The sequence below is a fragment of the Bos indicus genome, chromosome 14 (genome assembly GCF_029378745.1).
Source record: "Bos indicus isolate NIAB-ARS_2022 breed Sahiwal x Tharparkar chromosome 14, NIAB-ARS_B.indTharparkar_mat_pri_1.0, whole genome shotgun sequence".
In the NCBI taxonomy this organism is placed as follows: domain Eukaryota; kingdom Metazoa; phylum Chordata; class Mammalia; order Artiodactyla; family Bovidae; genus Bos; species Bos indicus.
In genome coordinates this window covers 56807870-56830092 of record NC_091773.1, presented here as the reverse complement: position 1 = coordinate 56830092, position 22223 = coordinate 56807870, and the positions used below count along the sequence as shown (strand labels likewise).

General features: G+C 39.9%; 1 protein-coding gene and 1 non-coding gene across 2 annotated transcripts in view; both read right to left on the bottom strand.

Moving 5' to 3' along the window:
- The window catches only part of RSPO2 (R-spondin 2), a 172576-nt gene that overhangs the window by 14386 nt on the left and 135967 nt on the right, over positions 1–22223 (bottom strand). The gene's annotated exons all lie outside the window — the stretch shown is intronic.
- On the bottom strand, positions 17298–17369 carry TRNAC-ACA (transfer RNA cysteine (anticodon ACA)). The gene has a single exon. It is a non-coding gene; the product is annotated as a tRNA-Cys (tRNA).

Below are 22223 nucleotides of genomic sequence, written 5' to 3'. Positions count from 1 at the left end.
GTTCAGTTCAGTTGCTCAGTCATGTCCGACTCTTTGCGACCCCATGAATTGCAGCATTCCAGGCCTCCCTGTCCATAACCAGCTCCCAGAGTTCACTCAAACTCATGTCCATCAAGTCAGTGATGCCATCCAGCCATCTCATCCTCTGCCGTCCCCTTCTCCTCCTGCCCCCAATCCATCCCAGCATCAGAGTTTTTTCCAATGAGTCAACTCTTCGAATGAGGTGGCTAAAGTATTGGAGTCTCAGCTTTAGCATCAGTCCCTCCAATGAACGCCCAGGGCTGATCTCCTTTAGGATGGACTGGCTGGATCTCCTTGCAGTCCAAGGGACTCTCAAGAGGCTTCTCCAACACCACAGCTCAAAACCATCAATTCTTTGGCACTCAGCTTTCTTCACAGTCCAGCTCTCACATCCATACAGGACCACAGGAAAAACCATAGCCTTGACTAGACGGACCTTTGTTGGCAAAGTAATGTCTATTCTAGGTTGGTCATAACTTTCCTTCCAAGGAGTAAGTGTCTTTTAGTTTCATGGCTACAATCACCATCTGCAGTGATTTTGGAGCCCAGAAAAATAAAGTCTGACACTGTTTCCACTGTTTCCCCATCTATTTCCCATGAAGTGATGGGACCAGATGCCATGATCTTCGTTTTCTGAATGTTGAGCTTTAAGCCAACTTTTTCCACTCTCCTCTTTCACTTTCATCAAGAGGCTTTTTAGTTCCTCTCCACTTTCTGCCATAAGGGTGGTGTCATCTGCATATCTGAGGTTATTGATATTTCTCCCGGCAATCTTGATTCGCTTGTGCTTCTTCCAGCTCAGCGTTTCTCATGATGTACTCTGCATATAAGTTAAATAAGCAGGGTGACAATATACAGCCTTGACATACTTTTTGCCTATTTGGAACCAGTCTGTTGGTCCATGTCCAGTTCTAACTGTTGCTTCCTGACCTGCATATAGGTTTCTCAAGAGGCAGGTCAGGTGGTCTGGCATTCCCATCTCTTTCAGAATTTTCCACCATTTATTGTGATCCACACAGTCAAAGGCTTTGGCATAGTCAATAAAGCAGAAATAGATGTTTTTCTGGAACTCTCTTGCTTTTTCAATGATCCAGCAGATGTTGGCAATTTGATCTCTGGTTCCTTTGCCTTTTCTAAAACCAGCTTGAACATCTGGAAGTTCATGGTTCATGTATTGCTGAAGCCTGGCTTGGAGAATTTTGAGCATTATTTTACTAGCATGTGAGATGACTGCAATTGTGTGGTAGTTTGAGCATTCTTTGGCATTGCCTTTCTTTGGGATTGGAATGAAAACTGACCTTTTCCAGTCCTGTGGCCACTGCTGAGTTTTCCAAATTTGCTGGCATCTTGAGTGCAGCACTTTGACAGCATCTTCTTTCAGGATTTGAAATAGCTCAACTGGAATTCCATCAGCTCCACTAGCTTTGTTCATAGTGATACTTTTTAAGGCCCACTTGACTTCACATTCCAAGATGTCTGGCTCTAGGTGAGTGATCACACGATTGTGATTACCTGGGTCGTGAAGATCTTTTTTGTGCAGTTCTTCTGTGTATTCTTGCCACCTCTTCTTAATATCTACTACTTCTGTTAGGTACATACCATTTCTGTCCTTTGTTGTGCCCATCTTTGCATGAAATGTTCCCTTGGTATCTCTAATTTGATTACCAGATATCAAAAGAGCAGAACATAGCTAATTATATTTTCCACAAGTATCCTACTGTTTAATAAAATGAGTTTACTTCCCCACAACTGAAAATGGCATTTCACTCTCCAGAAAGTATACTTAGACTGTTAAATATATAAGCTAAAATCAAAATAAACTACTTCACATATGTACACACACATATACACATAAATATCTGTAGTATTTCCCAAGCACTGCTCATGTTCATGATTGTATCACTATGTTGTAGTCAGTTTTGACTTATGTGTTAAAGAAAAACATGAGAAATGAAAAGTTTACATATAACATGAAAAAAATTAATGTAAATGATTTAAAATAAATCATCACCGAACAAGATATATCCAAGAGGAGACTTGCATTCCAAACTACTATAATTTCAGTAAAGACATCACCTGAAATTTGATAAAAACTACATTTCAAGGTCCTGTGCTGAAACTTGACCTAAAGCTTCAATATGAAAATGGTTATTTTAAAAAGGACTTTTGGGAAATATACAGAGAATCAAAAAAGATGTCAATAGTCATAGGATATGTTAACAATTATCTTTTAAAATAGAACTGTTCTCAACCTTTCTACTTTGTTGCTAATCAAAAATAGATATTAATACAATTATAGCTACAAAGCTATCATTACAACCATGTGAAGTGAAAGTCGCTCAGTCATGTCCGACCCTTTGTGACCCCTTCTATACAGTCCATAGAATTCTCCAGGCCAGAATACTGGAGTGTGTAGCCTTTCCCTTCTCCCAGGGGATCTTCCCAACTCAGGGATCAAACCCAGGTCTCCCTCATTGCAGGCAGATTCTTTACCAACTGAGTCACAAGGGAAGCCCAAGAATACTGGAGTGAGTAGCCTATCCCCTCTCCAGGGTATCTTCCTGACCCAGGAATCAAACCAGGGTCTCCTGCATTGCAGGCAGATTCTTTACCAACTGAGCTATCAGGGAATAAAACCAAAATAATTTCTTTGTCTATTGGAGAAGTTAGAGAAAAAGTTACTGAGAACAGATGTGAAAAGCTTTCTGCTTTACCACTTTTCAAAAATTAGGTTACCATTTTTCAAAAATTAGGTAACCATTTTTCTGACAGTAGCTTAATTAGAACTCAGTTGGAAGACAAGGGATGAATTAAGAAAACTTCTGGAAATCACTTCCAGTCAGTTTGATTCTAATACAAAACAGAAATAAATGTGTGGGTGATAAATGTAAGATTGTTACTTATACTTTGATCCTTTTTAGAAGTAATATTAAATTACCCTAATGTGTTTCCACTTGGTCAACTGATGAGAAGAGCTGACTCACTGGAAAAGACCCTGATGCTGGGAAAGATAGAAGGCAGGGGCAGAAGGGGATGACAGAGGATGAGATGGTTGGATGGCATCACCAACTCAATGGACATGAGTCTGAGTAAGTTCTGGGAGACAGTGAAGGACAGGGAAGCCTGGCGTGCTGGAATCCATGGGATTGCAAATATGGGACACGACTGAGCAGCTGAACAACAACAATGTGTTTCCAAGTCTTCTTGCAGAAGAATTTAAAATTCTACCAAATAATGCCATTGAAATATCTTAAATTCTGGTTCACCGAAAGTCTCAGTAGCAATGAGGTATGCAACCAAAATTACCAGGGACAATTTCTCTGAGGGGTGTGTGTGTATTCCTAAGTGCATGTGTATCCAAAATATATCCTCCTCCATAGACTAGGCATATTAGTTAAGAGGCCAGCTTACTTTCATGTAAATATGTGTGTTTGTCTTACAGCATACAATTATATATTTTTGTATTATGACCAGCAAATTATAAGTTTCTTTTAAAATAAGACTAAAAAATTCTGGGGAATTTAAAAATGGTAAACTGAAGAAGGCTTGCAAAATTCCAATGGTAAAAGTTTATGACTTGGAGTCATCAATAATCAATGCTATTTTTCTGGCTCTGACGAAGAATATTCTGCACTGAACAGCAAAGTTTCTTTAAGGGGCCAGTTTTCATCCATAAAATACAGGAAAATTATTCCTATTAACTTAGGACAGAGCACAACTTCAGATCTCTCTTCCAGTTCCTGTGCTCATAAATAAAATATGGAAATAACCAAAAATATGGACAAGAGAAAGTTGTGTGGTGACAGGGAAGAAGAGAGGGAGGAAGTAAAGAAAAGGAGGGAGAGGAAAATGATTGATCATTATGGCTACCATTCAACTCAAATGCAAATTGGTCTAGGGGACCATTTTAGAAATATTTCCTCATTTAGAAATCAATCACTGATGTAACTCAAAGACAAGGAGACATTTTCATCATGATAGGATATGATTTTTGAAGCCTTACTAAACTACTACTTGTTAGAGCTTATAAGCTTATATAAAGATTGCTTTGTCATAGGTCCTATCCTAAGGATTTCCATTATAGAAACACCAATGAAACTAGATCATAAGGAGGTTCTGAACACATGATCTGCTAGGAAAGTGTGCAAGGAAGATGTTATAGAAACAAAATGGCAACATTTGGGTCCTATGCATTTTGTTCTAAGCATTAAAGTAAAAAGGCAGTATGATGACTATAGTTACTATAGTGTGTGTATGTGTGTGTGTGCATAGTCATGTCTTATTCTTTGCAACCCTATGGACTGTAGCCTGCCAGGCTCCTCTGTCCATGGGATTTTCCTGGCAAGAACACTGGAGTGGGTTGCTGTTTCCTCATCCGAGGGGATCTTCCCAATCCAGGGATCAAACCCATGTCTCCCATATCTCCTGCATTGCAGGTGGATTCTTTACTGCTGAACCACTGGGGAAAATTTGCTAAGAGTAGATTTCATGTGCTCTCATCCAACACACGAAACAATAGGTATGTGAGAAGATATGTTAATTAGCTAAACTGTACTAATCATTTTGTATATGTAAATCAAATTATCATGTACACGCTGCTGCTGCTGCTAAGTTGCTTCAGTCGTGTCCGACTCTGTGCGACCCCATAGATGGCAGCCCACCAGGCTCCCCTGCTAAAGTTACACAATTCTTATTTAAAAACTAAAGAAGAGAAAATGGCCATTTGATTTGGTCCCTGGGACACCATCAATGACCTTTAAAGCAGGAGTTCAGAGATGCTGAATGCAGAAACCAGGCTGGCTGAATTAATTCAGAAATGAAGGAGTGAAGCAGAGAGCATAAAGGCTCCACTAGAAAGCGCTGTTCCAAGAAAGAGATGGAAGGAGCGACCAAGAGATTCTTCAGAATGGGGAAATCCGAGGTTACTGACACCTGAGGAAGAGAAGCAAACAGCAGATTGGAGATGCTTTCTATGGCTATGATGTGTCTGGCCACATTCACATGATCAAAGGGATAAAAAAAAAAAGCAGAGAAGGGAGTCTCTCCAGGCAAAACCGCATTAGCACCTTATCTGGTAATATTAGACTTAAGCAAAGGAAACTATTTAATTCCTGTGTAATTCACTCTGTATCTGGAGTGCAGGGAAATCCAGAGACCATGGACATGTTTAATAACTTTCTTTGGTTCCTGATCCCTTCCTCATACCATCATTCTTAGATCTTTTTAAAAGAGAAAGCCAAAAAATTAATGGTCTTTCCAGCAGGAAAAAATTGAATTAATGTATTCTCTGTGCCAAACTGTGATAATAAAAAGTAAATAAATAAAGGAAAAAGAAAAGTAATATTTGAGCTTAAATCCTTTTCCAAATTCATTTCACGTAACTCCACAAATTGCGAATTACACATGTTGAGTACACTGATGAAAGACTGTGGCTTTTCCATTGAGTAATAAGTACTCCCTAATGCCAGCAAAGTTCTATTTTATAGGTAGGAGTCAGACCACTTCCAATTAAGGGTTATCTGAATGTATAATGTTATGCAGGTAAAGTGCTTTTTCCCTAAGTGTTACTCCATGGGAATTTTATATACCATCAACTACAACTGGTATGCACGCATAACATGTATACATTCAAAAGTAAGCGCAATAAGTATGAAGTAGATTTAAAAAATAATGAAGTTTTTACATATATGCTGGCTTAAGTGTAAAGTAATACAGTCCTTCTGAAAAGAGACTTTCACCTGTTTTCTTCTAGGAATTTTATGTCTTCACGTCCTACATTTTGATCTTTAATCCATTTTGAGTTCATTTCTGGTGATGTAAAATGGGGGCCCAAATTCATTCTTTTGCATATGGATATTTAGATTTCCTCCAGCCATTTGCTGAAGAGACTCTCCTCTCCCCATTGAGCATTCTTGCCTTCTCTGTCAAATATTAGCTGACCTGATATGTTTGGGTTTACTTCTCTGTGTCTGCTCTCATGCCAGTACTAAACTGTTCAGATTGCTTTGTACCAGGAAGTGTGAGGCCTCCAGCTTTGTCTTTTCTCAAGATTGCTCTGGCTCTTTGGGGTCTTCTATGGTTCCATATGAAAATTAGGATTGTGCTTTCTATTTCTGTGAAAAACAGTGTTGGAATTTTGATAAGAGATTACTCTGAATCTACAGATGGCTTTGGGTAGTATCAACATTTTAGCAATATTAACTCTTCTGATTCCTGAATATAGGATATCTTTCCATTTGTGTCTTCTTCACTTCCTTTCACTACTATAATTTTTGGTGTGTAGATCGTTCACTCCCATGGTTAAATTTATTTCAATGGTATTCCCTTTTACTGTTTTTGATGCTATTGTAAATGGACTTATTTTATTTCTTTTCCCAGTAGTTAATTCTTAGTGTACAGAAGGGTATGTTTGTATGTTGATTTTGTAGCCTGAAAGTTTACTAAATTCATTTATAAGGTATAAAAAAATTTTCGGTGGAGTTTTAAATTTTTTCTAGGAGCAAGATCATACAATCAGCAAACAGCTAATTTTACTTCTTCGTTCCCAATTTGAATGCCTTTTATTTCTTTTCCTTGTCTAATGGATTGCTCTGGCTAGGAATTCCAGTAATATGTTGAACAGGGGTGGGGCAAGGAAGCACCCTCTCAACCACATGGTCTTTGGTGATGCTTCAGGAAGAATATCTTCAGTGGCCACAAGGGCAGTTGGGGTTCTCAGAGGTGAGCCCCAGTTCAGAGGCTAGGGACCAAGGCAGGCAGCAGTAGTGGCTGGAGCCTGTTGTGAACACACACTTGGCTGTGGCGGGGCCAGCTGCAAACACACACAGTGGTGGAGCCAGGGCAGGCGGAGGGGCTGCGGTCGCAGCTGCAGGTGCACCAGCAGCTGTGAGGGCTCTGGCTGTCAGTGTGACCGTCCCAGCTGCTGACTCTGGTCTCCAGGGCACAGCAGTGGAGCCTGGTGTCAGGAGTCAGGCTGGCAGCATGTGACGTACAGCTGGAGTGACTAGCTGCAGGTGCGCAGTGGTGCAGCCCAGTGATCGCAGACAGGGCTAGATCCAGATCCACAAGCAGCTGTAGGAGCCGTGCTATCAGCTCATCCTCCCTGACTGCGTGGTCTCTCCGTGGGCGTGCACACAGCAGTAGAGGCCAGTGATGGAGGCTGGGCCAGAGGTATGCAGCTGTGCGGCTGGAGGGGCTAGCTGCAGATGAGCCCACTCAAGTGGTTCAGGCCAGTGACCAGGCCAGATCCAGGACCACAAGCAGCCCTGGAGGTCTTGGCTATCAGCGTGCACGTGATGGCTGTAAGACCTCGTCACATGCACACATGGCCATGGAGGCTGATGATGGGCGTGAGACAAGCAGTGTGCAAGTGCACAGCAGGAGGGGCTGGCCCAGAGAGCACACAGAGCAGAGAGGTCAGCTGGGGGGCTCCAGGCTGGCGTCAGCCAGGCACACAGCCACAGAGGGTCCCCGGCTTTTGCTGGGGTGGGAGGGGCCAGGGGAGTGAGGAGGGACTCAGGCGGCTGGTGTCAGCAAACACGAATACCTGGGGGTGAGAGCCCAGTGAAATCAGTGGTGACTGTGCGGGCCCCTGGTTTCTTCGGTAGCAAAAGCTGCTGTTCTCATCTGCAGGACAGGCCACTGGGAGCTGTGCTTTCTTCCTTTGTGGATCTGACACTGGAACACTGGCAGCCGTCTTTACAGGTCATGCCCCAGCTCTGCTGGTCTCTGGTGGAGGTGACTGAAGTGGGTCCTTTGAGTAGTATCCCTGAAGGGCAGGGGAGCTGGTCACTCAGCTCACTCTTCCTCTCCCTGTGGGGGGAACTCTTTGCAGCTGGGGAGTCTCCTTTGGTGCCAAGAATGTGGCCTTGGGGGCCAGGATGATGAAGGCAGAAAAGAAACGTTCTTCCTTCCCTTTTTGTGGGGTTGTTCTCAAGTTGTTTTAGTCAACTGAGTTGCTGAAGTTTCTCTGATTCCAGAGCTCTCCCAGTGCTGTTTTTGTTTGTGGCTAGCTCTCTACTTGATTGATTTTTGTGGAGGGATGGAGGCTGGGGATCTCCTACTCTGCCATCTTAGTGAAATCGCTGATAACTCTCAACTTTATAAACAGAATTCTAGAGCTCAAGGATAACTTTATCATTGTTCTTTAAATTGTACATAGAGGTTACGTGCACTTTTCAGTAGGTATACTATTTCTCTAAAAAAATACAAAATCACCATAAAATATGCCCCCAAAATAGAAAAACAACCCTCAGAAATAACCGTTAACCAAAAGTGTATGTATCTATATATACATACACACATTCTGTAAACAAAAGTGTTACCATTCATAAATGCTAATCAACCACTTGGTTTCTTACAGTGTTTTGCAATGTTTTTTCAAGAAATGAATACACTGGCATTATACTTTGTAATTGTCGTACATTTAAGTATATCGCTGTCCTGTCACTACAATAATCCTCACTATCTGAATCAAATTCATTTCTGAAAAACAGGCTGGATGGCAAATTTTTGGATAGTGGAGGCCAGTCTTCCATTTTTGAAATGGATAAAGTAATTTATTTCCAGTTTATGAAAATATCCCAAATACTTTCCCAGAATATCTCTAAAATCCTTGAAAATATCTATGTAACAATCCAGCCAAGGTTTTCTGAATTAAAAAAAAATAACCTAACGACTTGTTTAATAAAATTCAACAAACTCTTTAATGTGTTTGTGTTACCCAAGCAATGATGCTATATAGTGCTGAGTTCAGTTCAGTTCAGTTGCTCAGTCGTGTCCAACTCTTTGTGGCCCCATGGACTGTGGCACACCAGGCTTCCCTGTGCATCACCAACTCCTGTAGCTTACTCAAACTCATGTCTATCAGGTGCAGTGCTGAAAGCCTTCTACATTGGGACATAAAGTGAGCAGTGAGAAACAGGATAGTGGTGTGACCCCAAGATAGCTGCCGGCATTTTCTTCCCTTCTTGTACCCATATGCCATCCTCTCACCCACAGGAGTCTGATCCTCCACTCCCTTTGAATCTGGACTTGCATGACAGACACGGTACTCTGGAACTTCTTTCACTAGAATCATTACAGCTCCATGCTAGGTCTGCCATCCTGTAAGGAAACCCAAGCTAATCATGTGGAGAGACTATGTGGATAGAGAGACATCAGTTAATACCAACTGTTCTGACCACACCAGCCTAGGACTCAAACATGAGAGTAAGAAGCCTTCAGATGGATGCACCTTCAGGAGTGACTTGATACAACAGAATAAGCACCCCCCAAATGAGAGCCTCCTCGCTGCAACCTGTCTATGCTTGGATCCATGCAAAATTATAATCAACTTCTTCATTGTTAGCTACTAAATTTTGGAATGTTTGTCATGCAGCAATGCACTATCCTATTGAGAAGACTAACTGAGGTAGGATTGAAAGGCACTCCTCCTTGCTTGGAGTCACATCATTGAAACCTTTTGGCTGGCAAGTGCATGTGAATCCATTATGACAGAGTTTGACTCATAAATTTGGAGTAAAACTTTTGCAAGTTACAGAAATATCCCCTTAGTGACAATTCATGATTGTCACTAAGGTAACACGATATGTCAGCAAAGATAACTTAGCTGGGTTACAAGATTATAGGGTTAGATTCTTCATCTTTCAAAATTTAAATGCTATTTCTACTACTTAAAAAAACAAAACAAAACACCAAAACTGGAAGCTTGAGGACAGCTTGACTTTGATTTTTGTCCTTTGGATGTAAAGTACTTTCTTTAGAATTTTCTTTTTATCCTTTTTTTAAAATTATTTTTTATTGAAGGATAATGGCTTTACAGAATTTTGTTGTTTTCTGTCAAACCTCAACATGAATCAGTCATGTTTTTGCCAGGCTATGACTATAGGTAGATCTCTCTTTAACAGACTAAGTTATTTGTCTCTATAAAACCAGGCCACTTTTCAACTCAGATTTTTTACTGTTAATATCTATCATCTTTTCCATCACCATTTTTAGCAATTTGTCCTTATCTGCTAAAATTCTATTCACTTCCCAAGTTTCTCCCCTATACAATTATTCTATTTCCCAAAATGATCGATTCAGTACCTGACACTCTCTAATGAACATGTTAATATGACCATTTTGTGTTTAGTTTGCTTCAACTTTTTATCTTGCCTGACCTCTGTTTATCTCAGTCTATTTGCTATTACTTTCTAACCTATTTTATGAATATTATGTTTTCCCTTTATCTTTTTGAGGACAAACTTTCCCCCTAATTTTTTCCTCTGTCTTATAATACAATATCAGGAATCTGAACTTTGCTAAGTTTTAGAATGATTTCCCTCTTATTTTACAGTAATTATTCCATAAATTCACATTTTCCTCCAAAAAAGTATAGTCTACTCAGATTTAAGGGATGAATTGGTCGGACTGCCTTTAGAGCCTCTCTTTGCCCATCTTGGTGTTGATTAAATTCCATATTCATCTCAACTCTTAAACAGCACTTGATTTAGCCAGCTCCCAACCTAATCAACCTAAAAAGGCTGTGCACCAAACAATTGATGCCTTCAAACTGTGCTGCTGGAGAAGACTCCTGAGAGTCCCTTGGATAGCAAGGAAATCAAACCAGTCAATCCTAAAAGAGATCAGTTTTGAATATTCATTGGAAGGACTGATGCTGAAGCTGAAGCTCCAATCCTTTGGTCACCTGTTGCAAAGAGCTGACTCATTGGAAAAGACCCTGATGCTGGTAAAGATTGAGGGCAGGAGGAGAAGGGGACGACAGAGGATGAGATGGCTGGATGGCATCACTGACTCAATGGACATGAGTTTGAGCAAGCTCAAGGAGATGGTGAAGGACAGGGAAGCCTGGTGCGCTGCTGTCCAGGGGGTCACAAAGAGTTGGACACGACTGAGCGACTGAACAACAACAACCTAATCTGTGCTTCCCAGGTGGTGCTAGTGGTGAAGAATCTGCCTGCCAATGCAGGAGATGCAGAAGACACAGGTTTGATTCCTAGGTTGGGAAGATCCCCTGTAAAAGGAAATGGCAACCCATTCCAGTACTCTTGCCTGGAAAATTCCATGGACAGAGGAGACTTGCAGGCTACAGTCCATAGGTCCACAAAGAGTCATCAGACATGACTGAGCACACACACACAACCTAATCCAATGCTTAGGCATTTGTTCTCTGCTATGACTATGCTGAACTAAAATGGAACCTTCTCTAAATGACTGTCTAGATTTCAGTCACAATAAAGAGAAACACATTAAATTATGATCTTTAACAATCACTCCCATCAGGTTCCCGGCACCCTCTGACTTACCGAAGTTAAAGGAACCACATTTTCCAGGACACAATGTGCATGCTTATGTAAATGCTTATTTTCTGGGAACTGGTATTTGTAAGAAGAGCAATACCTATAGACTTTAGAGAGAAAGATGTAGGGAAGAGGAATCTGGCTTCATAGGCAGTTTATCCTTGTCACTAGGAGCAGAGGCCCTGAAACCAGACAGTGCAGATTCAAATTGTGGCCCCATTAGTCAACTTGTTCAAACCACACAGTTAATGCTGATCATCTCTGTGCCTCTATTTCCTCATCTGGAAATCAAGAACAACAACAGAATCTAACTCACACAATTATTATAGTAATTAAACAAGCTAATGTATTTAATGGACTATTGTAAGTATTCACTATTAGGTATATCACTATTAGTTCCAATTATCATTTTGTTGTTATCAAGCTGAGGCCACAGAACAAAAGGACATCCCTCCGGTTTTCTAACTGACACAAAACTTTCATTTCTGACCCAGGAGCCAGTGGGTTGCAAGTGCAGGAAGTATTTCTAGCTTTCAGGGAGACACAGTCATCAGCAGCATAATGTAAATGACCCTCTGCTTGTGTTTTTAAATATAGTCCTTTCGGTTCTTACTGAAACTTCCCTCTGGATTCTGATGACAAGCTGTGGTTGGTTTTAGTTTACAGTGTCATCCATTTCATCCTTATCAGGGTTTTAGGGAGAAGTCAGGAGGGTCACAAAGGCAAATCCATCTAGATACCATTCTAAACCAGAGGCCATTGATCATTAATCCTAAATATGTTCAAATGCTAAAACCTCAAGTTTACATAACTAAGGGCGGCTCTCAAGTCCAACTGTCTTATGTTTACACCAATGGCAGATGTCAAATTCTAAAAACCACCTCTCACTATTCAGAATTATTAAATGTGGACCCTAAAAATATCACAGTGCTGGCCAGGACATGGAGAACGCATCTACTCCATCAATCTGCCTTAAAATGTGTCTGTATCCATTTAACCTGGAAAAAAGCATATTGGAGACCCAAAGGAATACTTAAGTATTCTTAAAAACCTTAAGTACCAAGGAGCTCTTGATTATGTGAATTCTAAGCCTTCTCCTGTGGTTATAAAAGTACTGTTTTTCAGAAAGAAAAATACTTGGCCACCAGGTTCTGTGTAATCTTTATGTTCTTTAAACCTTATCATTCTTTACTGCCCTTTTTCTCAAGTATATAGTTAACAGTCACTTAAAGTGAAGTCTCTCAGTCGTGTCCAGCTCTTTGCGACCCCATGGACAGTAGCCACCCAGGCTCCTCCATCCAAGGGATTTTCCAGGCAAGAATACTGGAATGGGTTGCCATTTCCTTCTCCAGATAGTTAACAGAGGCACTGCTTAACTGAGAACGTTTGCAGAAATAATTAGGCTTATGTAAACACCACCCATTCTTCTTTGGAAATCTCTTATTTATTGTAACAAAAAACTAAAAGTTTAGTCTTGCCAAATTATGTAAAGACTTCTCCAACGCTGTTTCTAGCCTCACCTTTTGATTCCTTTTACTGGAGGTACTTACATTATATAAAAGTAAGGGAACTGGGAGAAATGCCATTCCAAAGTTTTATGTATACAGCATTTAAAAGTGGTAAGTTCGTAAAGTGGATACTTTTCAACAGTCATCTGAGTTCAGGAAAGCAACATTGCCTAGGAGGTTAAGAACATGCTCCTTAGAGACTGAGAAACCCAACGTAAATCTTCACTCTGCCACGTTCATTCATCCATAGCCTCATAGCTAGTGTCTTCTAAGCCTCAGTTTCTCATTTTTAAAATGTAAGAAATAGTTGTTCCTACCAGATAAAGTTGGGGTTATGATTAAACAAGGAAATAAAGTTTTAGCCCAGTTCATGGCAAGTACTGGGCTGCCCAGCAAGTTTATTTGGGTTTTTTCATAAGATATTATGGGGGGGGGGGGGGGGCGGGGGGGGGGGCGGGGCGGAACCAGAACAAACTCTTTGCCATGCAAATAGTAAGCGCTGAATGTATGTTAGTAGTGGTGGTGGTGATGGTGATGATGATGATAATAACAAAAAGACTATTCATGAGACAGATAGGAAGAAATCTCCTTAGCATCCCTTAAACCAGCCACGTGAGACAAGCTGACTCACAGCCAAACCACAGGGGAGGTTTGATCACATGCCCAACACTACCATAAGCCCGTCAGAGCCCTTCTCTTCCAGCTCGGATGGACTGTTAGCTTTCTGACTTGTATTAGAAGTTGCTCTTCCTCCCACCTCTGGATGGATGGGAACTGCTGCTTTGGATGGGATTTACATTACATCCTCTGACTTAAACAGCTTTGCAAAAGTAATTTTTCCTTGTTTTGAGAGGATAAGTAACCCTACAGAAGTACTTGGGTTCAACAAAGTGAGGATCACGCAACAAAAGGCAAACACCCAAAGGAAAACAGAAGTGTAGAGGAGATAAACTCACTTCAGGATGGACGACCAGAGATACATGCACAGTTCCCGCAGCTGGGGCCGATGGCAAGCTATGCGCCCCCTGTCTAGCAGCTGAAAGGCAGCCAGGTCCTGCGGCTTGGCTCCCTCACAAACTTTAAATACGCGGACTTGCAGAACTGCACCCAAGGAAGCAAATAACATGCAAACTGCTTTCGGCTAAGAATAGAGAGAAAAGACAAGTTTTTCAATAACTCCAAGCTTGAAGAGATTATACAGATAAATGGGTTCAGTTTTGCCAAGGTAGAAACGTTCAATTAAGTTTTCAAAATCTCTAAAGGATGCCTTAAAACTCTCTTCTCTTGCTTTGTCTCTCCCATCTCACAACTAGCTAAGGTGGGTTGTAGGAAATTTAGATAAATTTAGTATTTTAAAGAGCTGCTTTTTCTTCTACTTTTTTCTACCCACCCAAATAGTTTTCCCACTATGAAGGGAAATGTGAAGCCATTCTGTCTATACTATTAACTCTGATTTTTTTTAAGAAGCTGTAAGGCAGAGTATCTACCAGTGAGGAAAATTTTGCCAGTGGAGATTATGCGATCTCTTTTCAGCTAGAGTATTCATAGAAAAAAATCTACGTGTCTATTTTGCTACCTATTTTAAGTCATCTGGTTGATTCTGCTGTGCTCTCCTTATACTGGATCCTCTCTCTAGATGAGTGCCATTAAAATTGTTTTTATCTGTCTTCTTTAATTGGACTGATATTACCAATATCCTGATTAGTTAACATCCATGTGAGGTATTATACTACGCCAGGCATTTCACATGTATTGATCCACTTAGTTTTCATTACAACTTTGGAAGTGGGTGTTATCATTTTACAAATGAGTAAACGAAGGACTTGAAGTTAAGCAGCTACAAGTAAAGGAACCAGGACCTAAATTCCAAAGCTTCAACAATATGTCATCATGCCTGGTTAAGTGAAAGTTTCAAGAGTTCGAAATACAGTAGGAGTGGAGAATAGGAAACCAGATTTGAAAGAATAACAAAGATAAAAGAAGAGGGTTTCAACTTCCCAGGCTCTGCTAGCCCAATCTCTGTCACTCTAATTGCTGTACTGTCCCACTGTCTCCAGTTCTGAAGGACCATGAGTCTTTCAACTGCTCAGCTGATGAACATGGTGAGTCCCTCAGACATCTGACCTAATAAATGTCCTTCATGACACCGTGTTGCCACCAGGATTTCTTGTGAATGACAGAAGCAGTCTGAACCACGATGAAGAAAAACACCAAAAATTATGTAGTCTTGGTTTTGTAATGATTTTGAAGAATGTTGCTTCATCTCTAAATAAGTCATCTAACTCATGGCAGGCACTCAACAAAGCCTTATTGAAAACACACAACTCTGATCTTGCACTTGGAGAAACTGCTTCCTGTCAGGGGCCCAAACACCATCCCCTACGTCAATAGCGGAGCCATGCGCTGAGGTTGAGCTGTTACCAGACTGGTCCTGACCACCGTGTGACTACAATATGGTTCAAATCCTAACTTAACTAACTGACATGCTAAACCACCAAGTAGGATTTTATAATCCAATTTGCTGCTCATCATTCAGGCAGCTGTTTTAACCAAACTGTGCTAACTTGTTTCAGGACATACATAAAATCTAGCATTCCTCTACCCAGGCTAGAAACATGATAGCACTTTGCCAGGGGATAAAAAAGCTGAGACGGCTCCCATTAAAACCTGTGACACAAAATTAAGCTAATTACGAGATGCAAACTTAAGGTTTAAACTACTTAATAATTCTTATTAATCTTACACTGAAAATTGAAGCTAACAATAGACAAGAGTTACTTTATGTAAACTAACTCTCTTTAAATTAATGCTACTTCCTTTATAGTAAAAAGAAATGTTAATATAAAGTAGGTCTTTATTCTTCACATACCCTCCAAATCATAGCTTTGCAACACTTATAGCTCCAAGATAGCCAAAGTCCTGTAATGCCCTTGGTAATTTGAGATCTGCAGTACACTTTTGACACAGCCTCCTTTATTTTCCCTTTAAATGCTGTCAAAACACATGAATGTTATCACTCCATATTACTTATGTTTGGATGCCTGGTGCTCCCAAAACGAATTGAATCATTTTTGGTGTCAAGTTACAGAAACAAATATTATACCAAAAATAGAAAAGCAACATAAACCTTACAAAAGTCCAGTTACATAAAACTAGGAACTAACAATGAATATGAAACAAGATGTTGGCTAAAATTTAAAGTGAGGTGATACTAATAAAATAAATGCAACATGTATTTTTTAAAAAAGACTATCACTAAATAATAGTTAATCTAAAAATGTCAGCAACATTTTTTAAATCTGTATATTTGTTTCAAGGTAATACCTGGATGAAATTAGATTCTAATTTCACATACTAAATAGGTACTCTTCTAAAGTTAGAGGGGGGAAAGACCAGTCAAGAAACTACTAAAGTAGTCAAGGTAGGAAAGACGAAGGAAGAGTGGGACTGAGCAAAGACAAGGAGTGCTCAATAAGTTGTTGAGGTGGTAGAATCAAGTAGAAAGTGAAAATCACTCAGTCGTGTCCAACTCTTTGTGACCCCGTGGACTACCGTCCATGATATTCTCCAGGCCAGAATACTGGAGTGGGTACCCAGCCGTTCCCTTCTCCAGGGGATCTTCCCAACCCAGGAATTGAACTCAGGTCCCCTGCATTGCAGGCAGATTCTTTACCAACTGAGCCACAAAGGAAGCTCAAATCAAGTAGAATCAGTGACCAAATGAATATGGAAAATAAGGATAACAGAGGAGTCAGATGATTTCCGGGCCAAAATGAGTCAGGAGGTGATTCCAGTCTCTAAAATAGGACATAGTAGGTGGCAGAGCTTATTGAAAGAAGAATTAGAAGTCATTTTAAATGTTTTAAAATTTGAAGTATATCAATACATGTAGAAATGTTGGGTCAGGGGTTAGGGTAATGAAGTCACTGAGAGGGAAGATATAATAAAGAAAAGGTCATAACAGACAAATAACACCTTGAGGAGAAGGGCCAAGACTCAGGAATACTGGGGTAGCCTGGAAAGAAAAAGGTTTGTCTTTTTCATGAGAAAATGCAAGTTGAGTAGGTACAGTATTTGAAAATATACACATGGAAAGAAAGGTAAGGAAGTTTAATTGTCTGTCCTAAAGGGAAGATATTGTCATCTGAAGAGTCAAGATTAGGAATAACTTCTGTAAAAAATGAGAAAGAGCTTAGAGACTAAGAGGTAATAGAGTCTTCCAGCTGGGCTGAGGAATTCACTAGGATTGTGAGGTCTTCTGTCCACATGGCTTGTGATTTCCTCAACCTTAGACTGAATCAGGTTTGGAGGATTCTGAAGCATTAGACGTGAAATGAAGTGAAGTCGCTCAGTTGTGTCCGACTCTTTGCAACCCCATGGACTGTAGCCCACCAGGCTCCTCCATCCATGAGGTTCTCCAGGCAAGAATACTGAAGTGGGTTGCCATTTCCTTCTCCAGGGGATCTTCCCTACCCAGGGATCGAACCCAGGTCTCCTGCATTGTAGGCAGACGCTTTACCATCTGAGCTACCAGGGAAGCATTAGATGAGGCTAAGTTCCAGCTATCCTACTGAGCCTGTCGTTCAGTCACAGAAAGACTAACAGCCGTTATGCAACCTCCTCAGAACACTGCCTCATGGAGTTTCCACTTATATATACATACGCCTCTCTGATCTGATGCTGAGTTTAAGTGAACATTGTTACTATCAACATGAAAAAGATGGCATAATTTTTCCAGTATTACAACCAAAACCACATACACGTTAAGTCTGCTGTAAAAGTAAACTTAAGCTCACATAAAACAGTCAACTTTTGAAAAGAAACTGGCCAAAGAAACTGCATATTTGTTCATATGAAATATTGTTGTTGTTCAGTCTCTAAGTCATGTCTGACTCTTTGCAACCCCATGGACTGCAGCTCTCCAGGCTTCCCTATCCTCCACTATCTCCCGGAGTTTGCTCAAAATCATGTCCATTGAATTGATGCTATCTAACCATCTCATCCTCTGCCATGTATATTTCAAATACATATGAAATATACATTTATTGAAATGATCCAATCTCTTTCCTTTACATCAGTGCTCCTAAAAGAAATGCTGATCTCCAATTTATCACCCATATAAATAATACAAATTGGTGTTTAAAAAAAATTGTAAGTATCATCACATGAACAATTCTAAAAAATGTTGAAACCTGTGAACAGATTTCTGGGGGAGCACATATGCCAAATTTTACCTCAAAGGAATATTTTAAAATTCATTTTCTTAGAACAATTTTTCAAAAGAAAAGCTTAATTCTTTTTGTTTTAGCCGCTTAATTTAGCCCCTTAATTCTGTTTGTTTTAATCGGCACTACTCAAGGCTTAGAAAGCTTAGAAGACAAGAGCAGAAGCTAAAACTATCATTGTACAACACAAAAGATTAGAAATTCAACATTTTTATGCAACTTTGTACTCATTTCAATCCATCTAAAAGTTAAAAACTTTATACTTAGACTGAACAATCTAGTCATAAATAACCAGCTGTGATCATTTCAAAACTCTTTTCCATTGTGAAGGTTTTAGACCTTCATCTTAAAAAATAAAATGACCACATAATTCTTTATATCTCTTTTTTCCTAAGCTTCTTAATAAATACACATGCTCGTTGCCTACCATGGGCAAAGGTTCCAAAGACAATTCACAAAAGACAAAGCGCAGCTGGTAAACAAAGGAGTAGAAGAGGGAGCCCCCTCGTTAATAAATGAATATAACTGAAAACAGATGAAATATTTTTCAAAACATAATTGTTTTAAAATAGAACACGTAGTTCTGGCAAGTTGTAGCACAAGGCTAATACTATTTTGCCAGTAGCACAATAATACACATAAGTCCTTTGGAAAGACATTTGGCAATATGAATTTTGGCTAAAAAAACATTCTTTGATATAGTAATTCTACTACTCGAACTAAGAAAATAGTTCAAAATATTAGTACATTTATAATAATAATCACAAAAATATTTTCTTGTAAAATAACTTTAGGGTATTTTTTCCTGATTATAATACTAAGATAATGTTATACAAAATTTAAAAACTTCAAAAAAGTACAAAGGAGGAACATTTTACATAGTTACATTCATTCAGATATTTACTGACTCCTACTTATACAGGGCTTTCCTGATAGCTCAGTTGATAAAGAATCTGCCTGCAATGCAGGAGACCCTGGGTTGATTCCTGGGTCAGGAAGATCCACTGGAGAAGGGATACGCTATGCACCCCAGTATTCTTGGGCTTCCCTGGTGGCTCAGCTGGTAAAAAAAAAATCCATCTGCAATGTGAGAGACCTGGATTTGACCCCTGGGTTGGGAAGATCCCCTGGAGAAGGGAAAGGCTACCCACTCCAGTATTCTGACCTGGAGAATTCCATGGACTGTATGGTCCATGGGGTCGCAAAGAGTTGGATGCGACTGAGTGACTTTCACTTTAACTAAACACTGAGGACTGAGAAGCGGGTGTGACAATCCTTTCCATCGGAAGCATAAACCATGTTGGCTTATGGTTGATTGACTAATACTTGTAACTAGGGATGCTATTGATTTTTTTCATGACAACTCTTTTTTTGTTTAGGAGCCTTGTTGACCAAAAAAAAAAGAACTCTCGCCCAAAGCAGGAAAATCTTAAGTGCTCAAATTTATATTTAGATATAGTAAAAAAAAAAAAAATAGGATTTTACCTGCAAGGTGTCTTCTTATTATGATTATATCATATCTTCCTATGACACTTATATGTAATATGTGTAAAGTAATTATATATATAATTTAATATATATTTTACACAAGTCAGACTTTAATATGGATAAAAATGTCCAGATACACATAAATTATGTACTACTGCAAATCTATAAGCTAGTAATTTTAAAACTTGTTTCAGAAAACATAGTAGTAGTACAAAAGATACCTATCATGAGATAAGGCTCAAAGTGGATATAATCTAATATTCATCTTTGAATTTTGCCATCTCATGGCTTCCTGCTGAGTCCTGGATTTGTGGGAAGTCCTTACACCTGTGGGAAGATAGTCAAGATTGGAGGAAACCGTGACCAGGTCTGAATTAAAGACAATTGCCCGACTAAGTGGGCAGAATCGGAAGACATAAAGGCGCAGGAGTGCTGCATCAGGGCCACAAAATAGTACTGAATACTTAGTGGCAGAAGGTGCCCTGAGCCTCATGAATAAATGACCTAGGTTTATGTGTCTGAGAGAAGGAGCTAGGAATCTGGAATAGTATGACTGCTTTCTAGAAGCTGAAGCTCTCTAGCATCCTAGCAAGTCATGCAGGGTCAGCTGGAGGAGTTGACAGACCCACACTAAGAAACAGTAAGCATCGGGAAACACGAGCTATACACAGACGCTATGTGCTCTCTCCCCCTAAAGCCTGAAAGGTCCCACTTCATGGGAAAGAACAAGAGTTTCAGACATGGGTCCCAGGGAAAGTAGTTAATGAGTGGTAGCCCTGGTGAGACAGTCTCCGGATGTGCAACTGCAAAGCCTTTGCTCTCTTTACTCCTTTGCTCTTTCTGCCTCTCATCATTTGAGGGCTGCAAAACATAGAAACAGAAATAGCAGGTGGCCCCACAGTGGAAGCCCAGGCGGTGGTGGCATCAAGGCTGAAAGAGGTTGACACCAACTGGAGATGCCAGGACATCGAGAAGCAAGACGGTTCAGAGGTGGAATATTTACCACTGGATATGTAACCTGCAATTCTACATTATGACTTTTCTGGATAGTTTTATCACCAAGCCTTTGAGTAACTGACTATTTCACCAAATGGATTTGTTCCATATTACAGGGAGAGTTCCCCCTCCATGTTTTCAGCAGACCACTTAAGAAAATATACATCTTGGTCACATATATACATACAGAGGGAATATGAATGAATGAGGTATATAAATACTGATATTTCTTGTATGTTTGCTTAAAATCCTGAACCTGTCCACAATAGGATTCTTGAAATTGCAACCTAATAGGGCTTTTTCAGGCAACATTCTCGTAACATAAAAATTTAGTGTCCTTTAGAGTTTAAATGTCAAGTTAGAAGAGATTAAGACATTTAATAGACTCAGCAGTTTTATTGTTACAAATAAAAATGTTAGCTTTGCTGCATTTCTTGGCATGTTTATTGAATCAAATATTTGACTTCTGTTGTCAAGTGTATATGAATTCAGAGCTTGAATATATTAAGAAATTAAGATTAACCCAGAAAGGTCCAAGTAATTTCATTCTTGTGACAGTTCACAACTACCCACCATTTTCCGAGGCAATGCTCTTGGAGCCCTCTTTAAAATACATTATCTTAAACCTTCCAGTTATGAATTCCTGCAGAATTACTTAATGTATTTAAGTTAAAGGTTTTCTTTTCAAAATATACAGTCTCTTTGCCCACAACACTATCAGCACAAAAGGTCATTTATTAAAGCTGTAATATCCCACCCACTTAGTGAGAATAAATAAATACAATAAAACAGACCATAACACCCCAGCCTATCAACCAAATGGATTAAAAATTGGGGAACTCACCTGATTGTGGCTCTAGAAATGTTAAATGTATTTGGAAGCTAAACACAAAGCATGGGTTCAGGAAAAAGGAGCCCCTCCCAAGAGGCATATAGTCTCTGAGGAGACCCGTGACAGATGTGCCTATGCACCAAAATAAAATAAAGATCTGGCTGACCAAGCTGAGAAGGAATTTAAACACAACAAAAACTCACGTTAGCACATGTTGGTGCCAAATGTATTCTGAAATCTTTGTGAGTAAAGCATTTTGATGAACTGAGGCTGTAAGTCATGGACTTGAAATGAAAACCTTCTAAGCACCTACCCCTGCCTGCCGGCCACAAATGCTCCCCGCATTTTGCCATAACACAGGCTAACATTGTACTGTGGCAAGAGATTTGAGGTTCTGCTGTTATTATGTTTTTAATGAATGGTGGGAATCAAAACAAAGCTTTGAATCAGCACAGAATACATGCTGAACACATCTCTCAAAGAGGGAAGCCAGGTCTCAGCAAAGACCGATGTGTCTACAGAAGATGGGGAAAGGTGTTGTGGAGAAAGGAAACATGTTTGTGAGCAAAAATAAGATTACAACTCTTGTCATTAACTCTGGCCAAGCCTAAACAAACATTTTTTTTTCTTCCAGTTATTATTGAGTCATATGGCCACCGGCAGGAACTGTTATCACTTCATTTTCTGCAGAATGTTTCAGAAACTTGAAACCTCCCACACTTTCCCCCATGTGAATACTTTGGATTTTTAAACAACCATGAAGTGTTTGCTTCCAAAATTGAATACATTTGATGGCCTGGTAGTACAGCTGATCCCTCACAAAATGTTTAGTAGGGAGAATGAGGCGGCA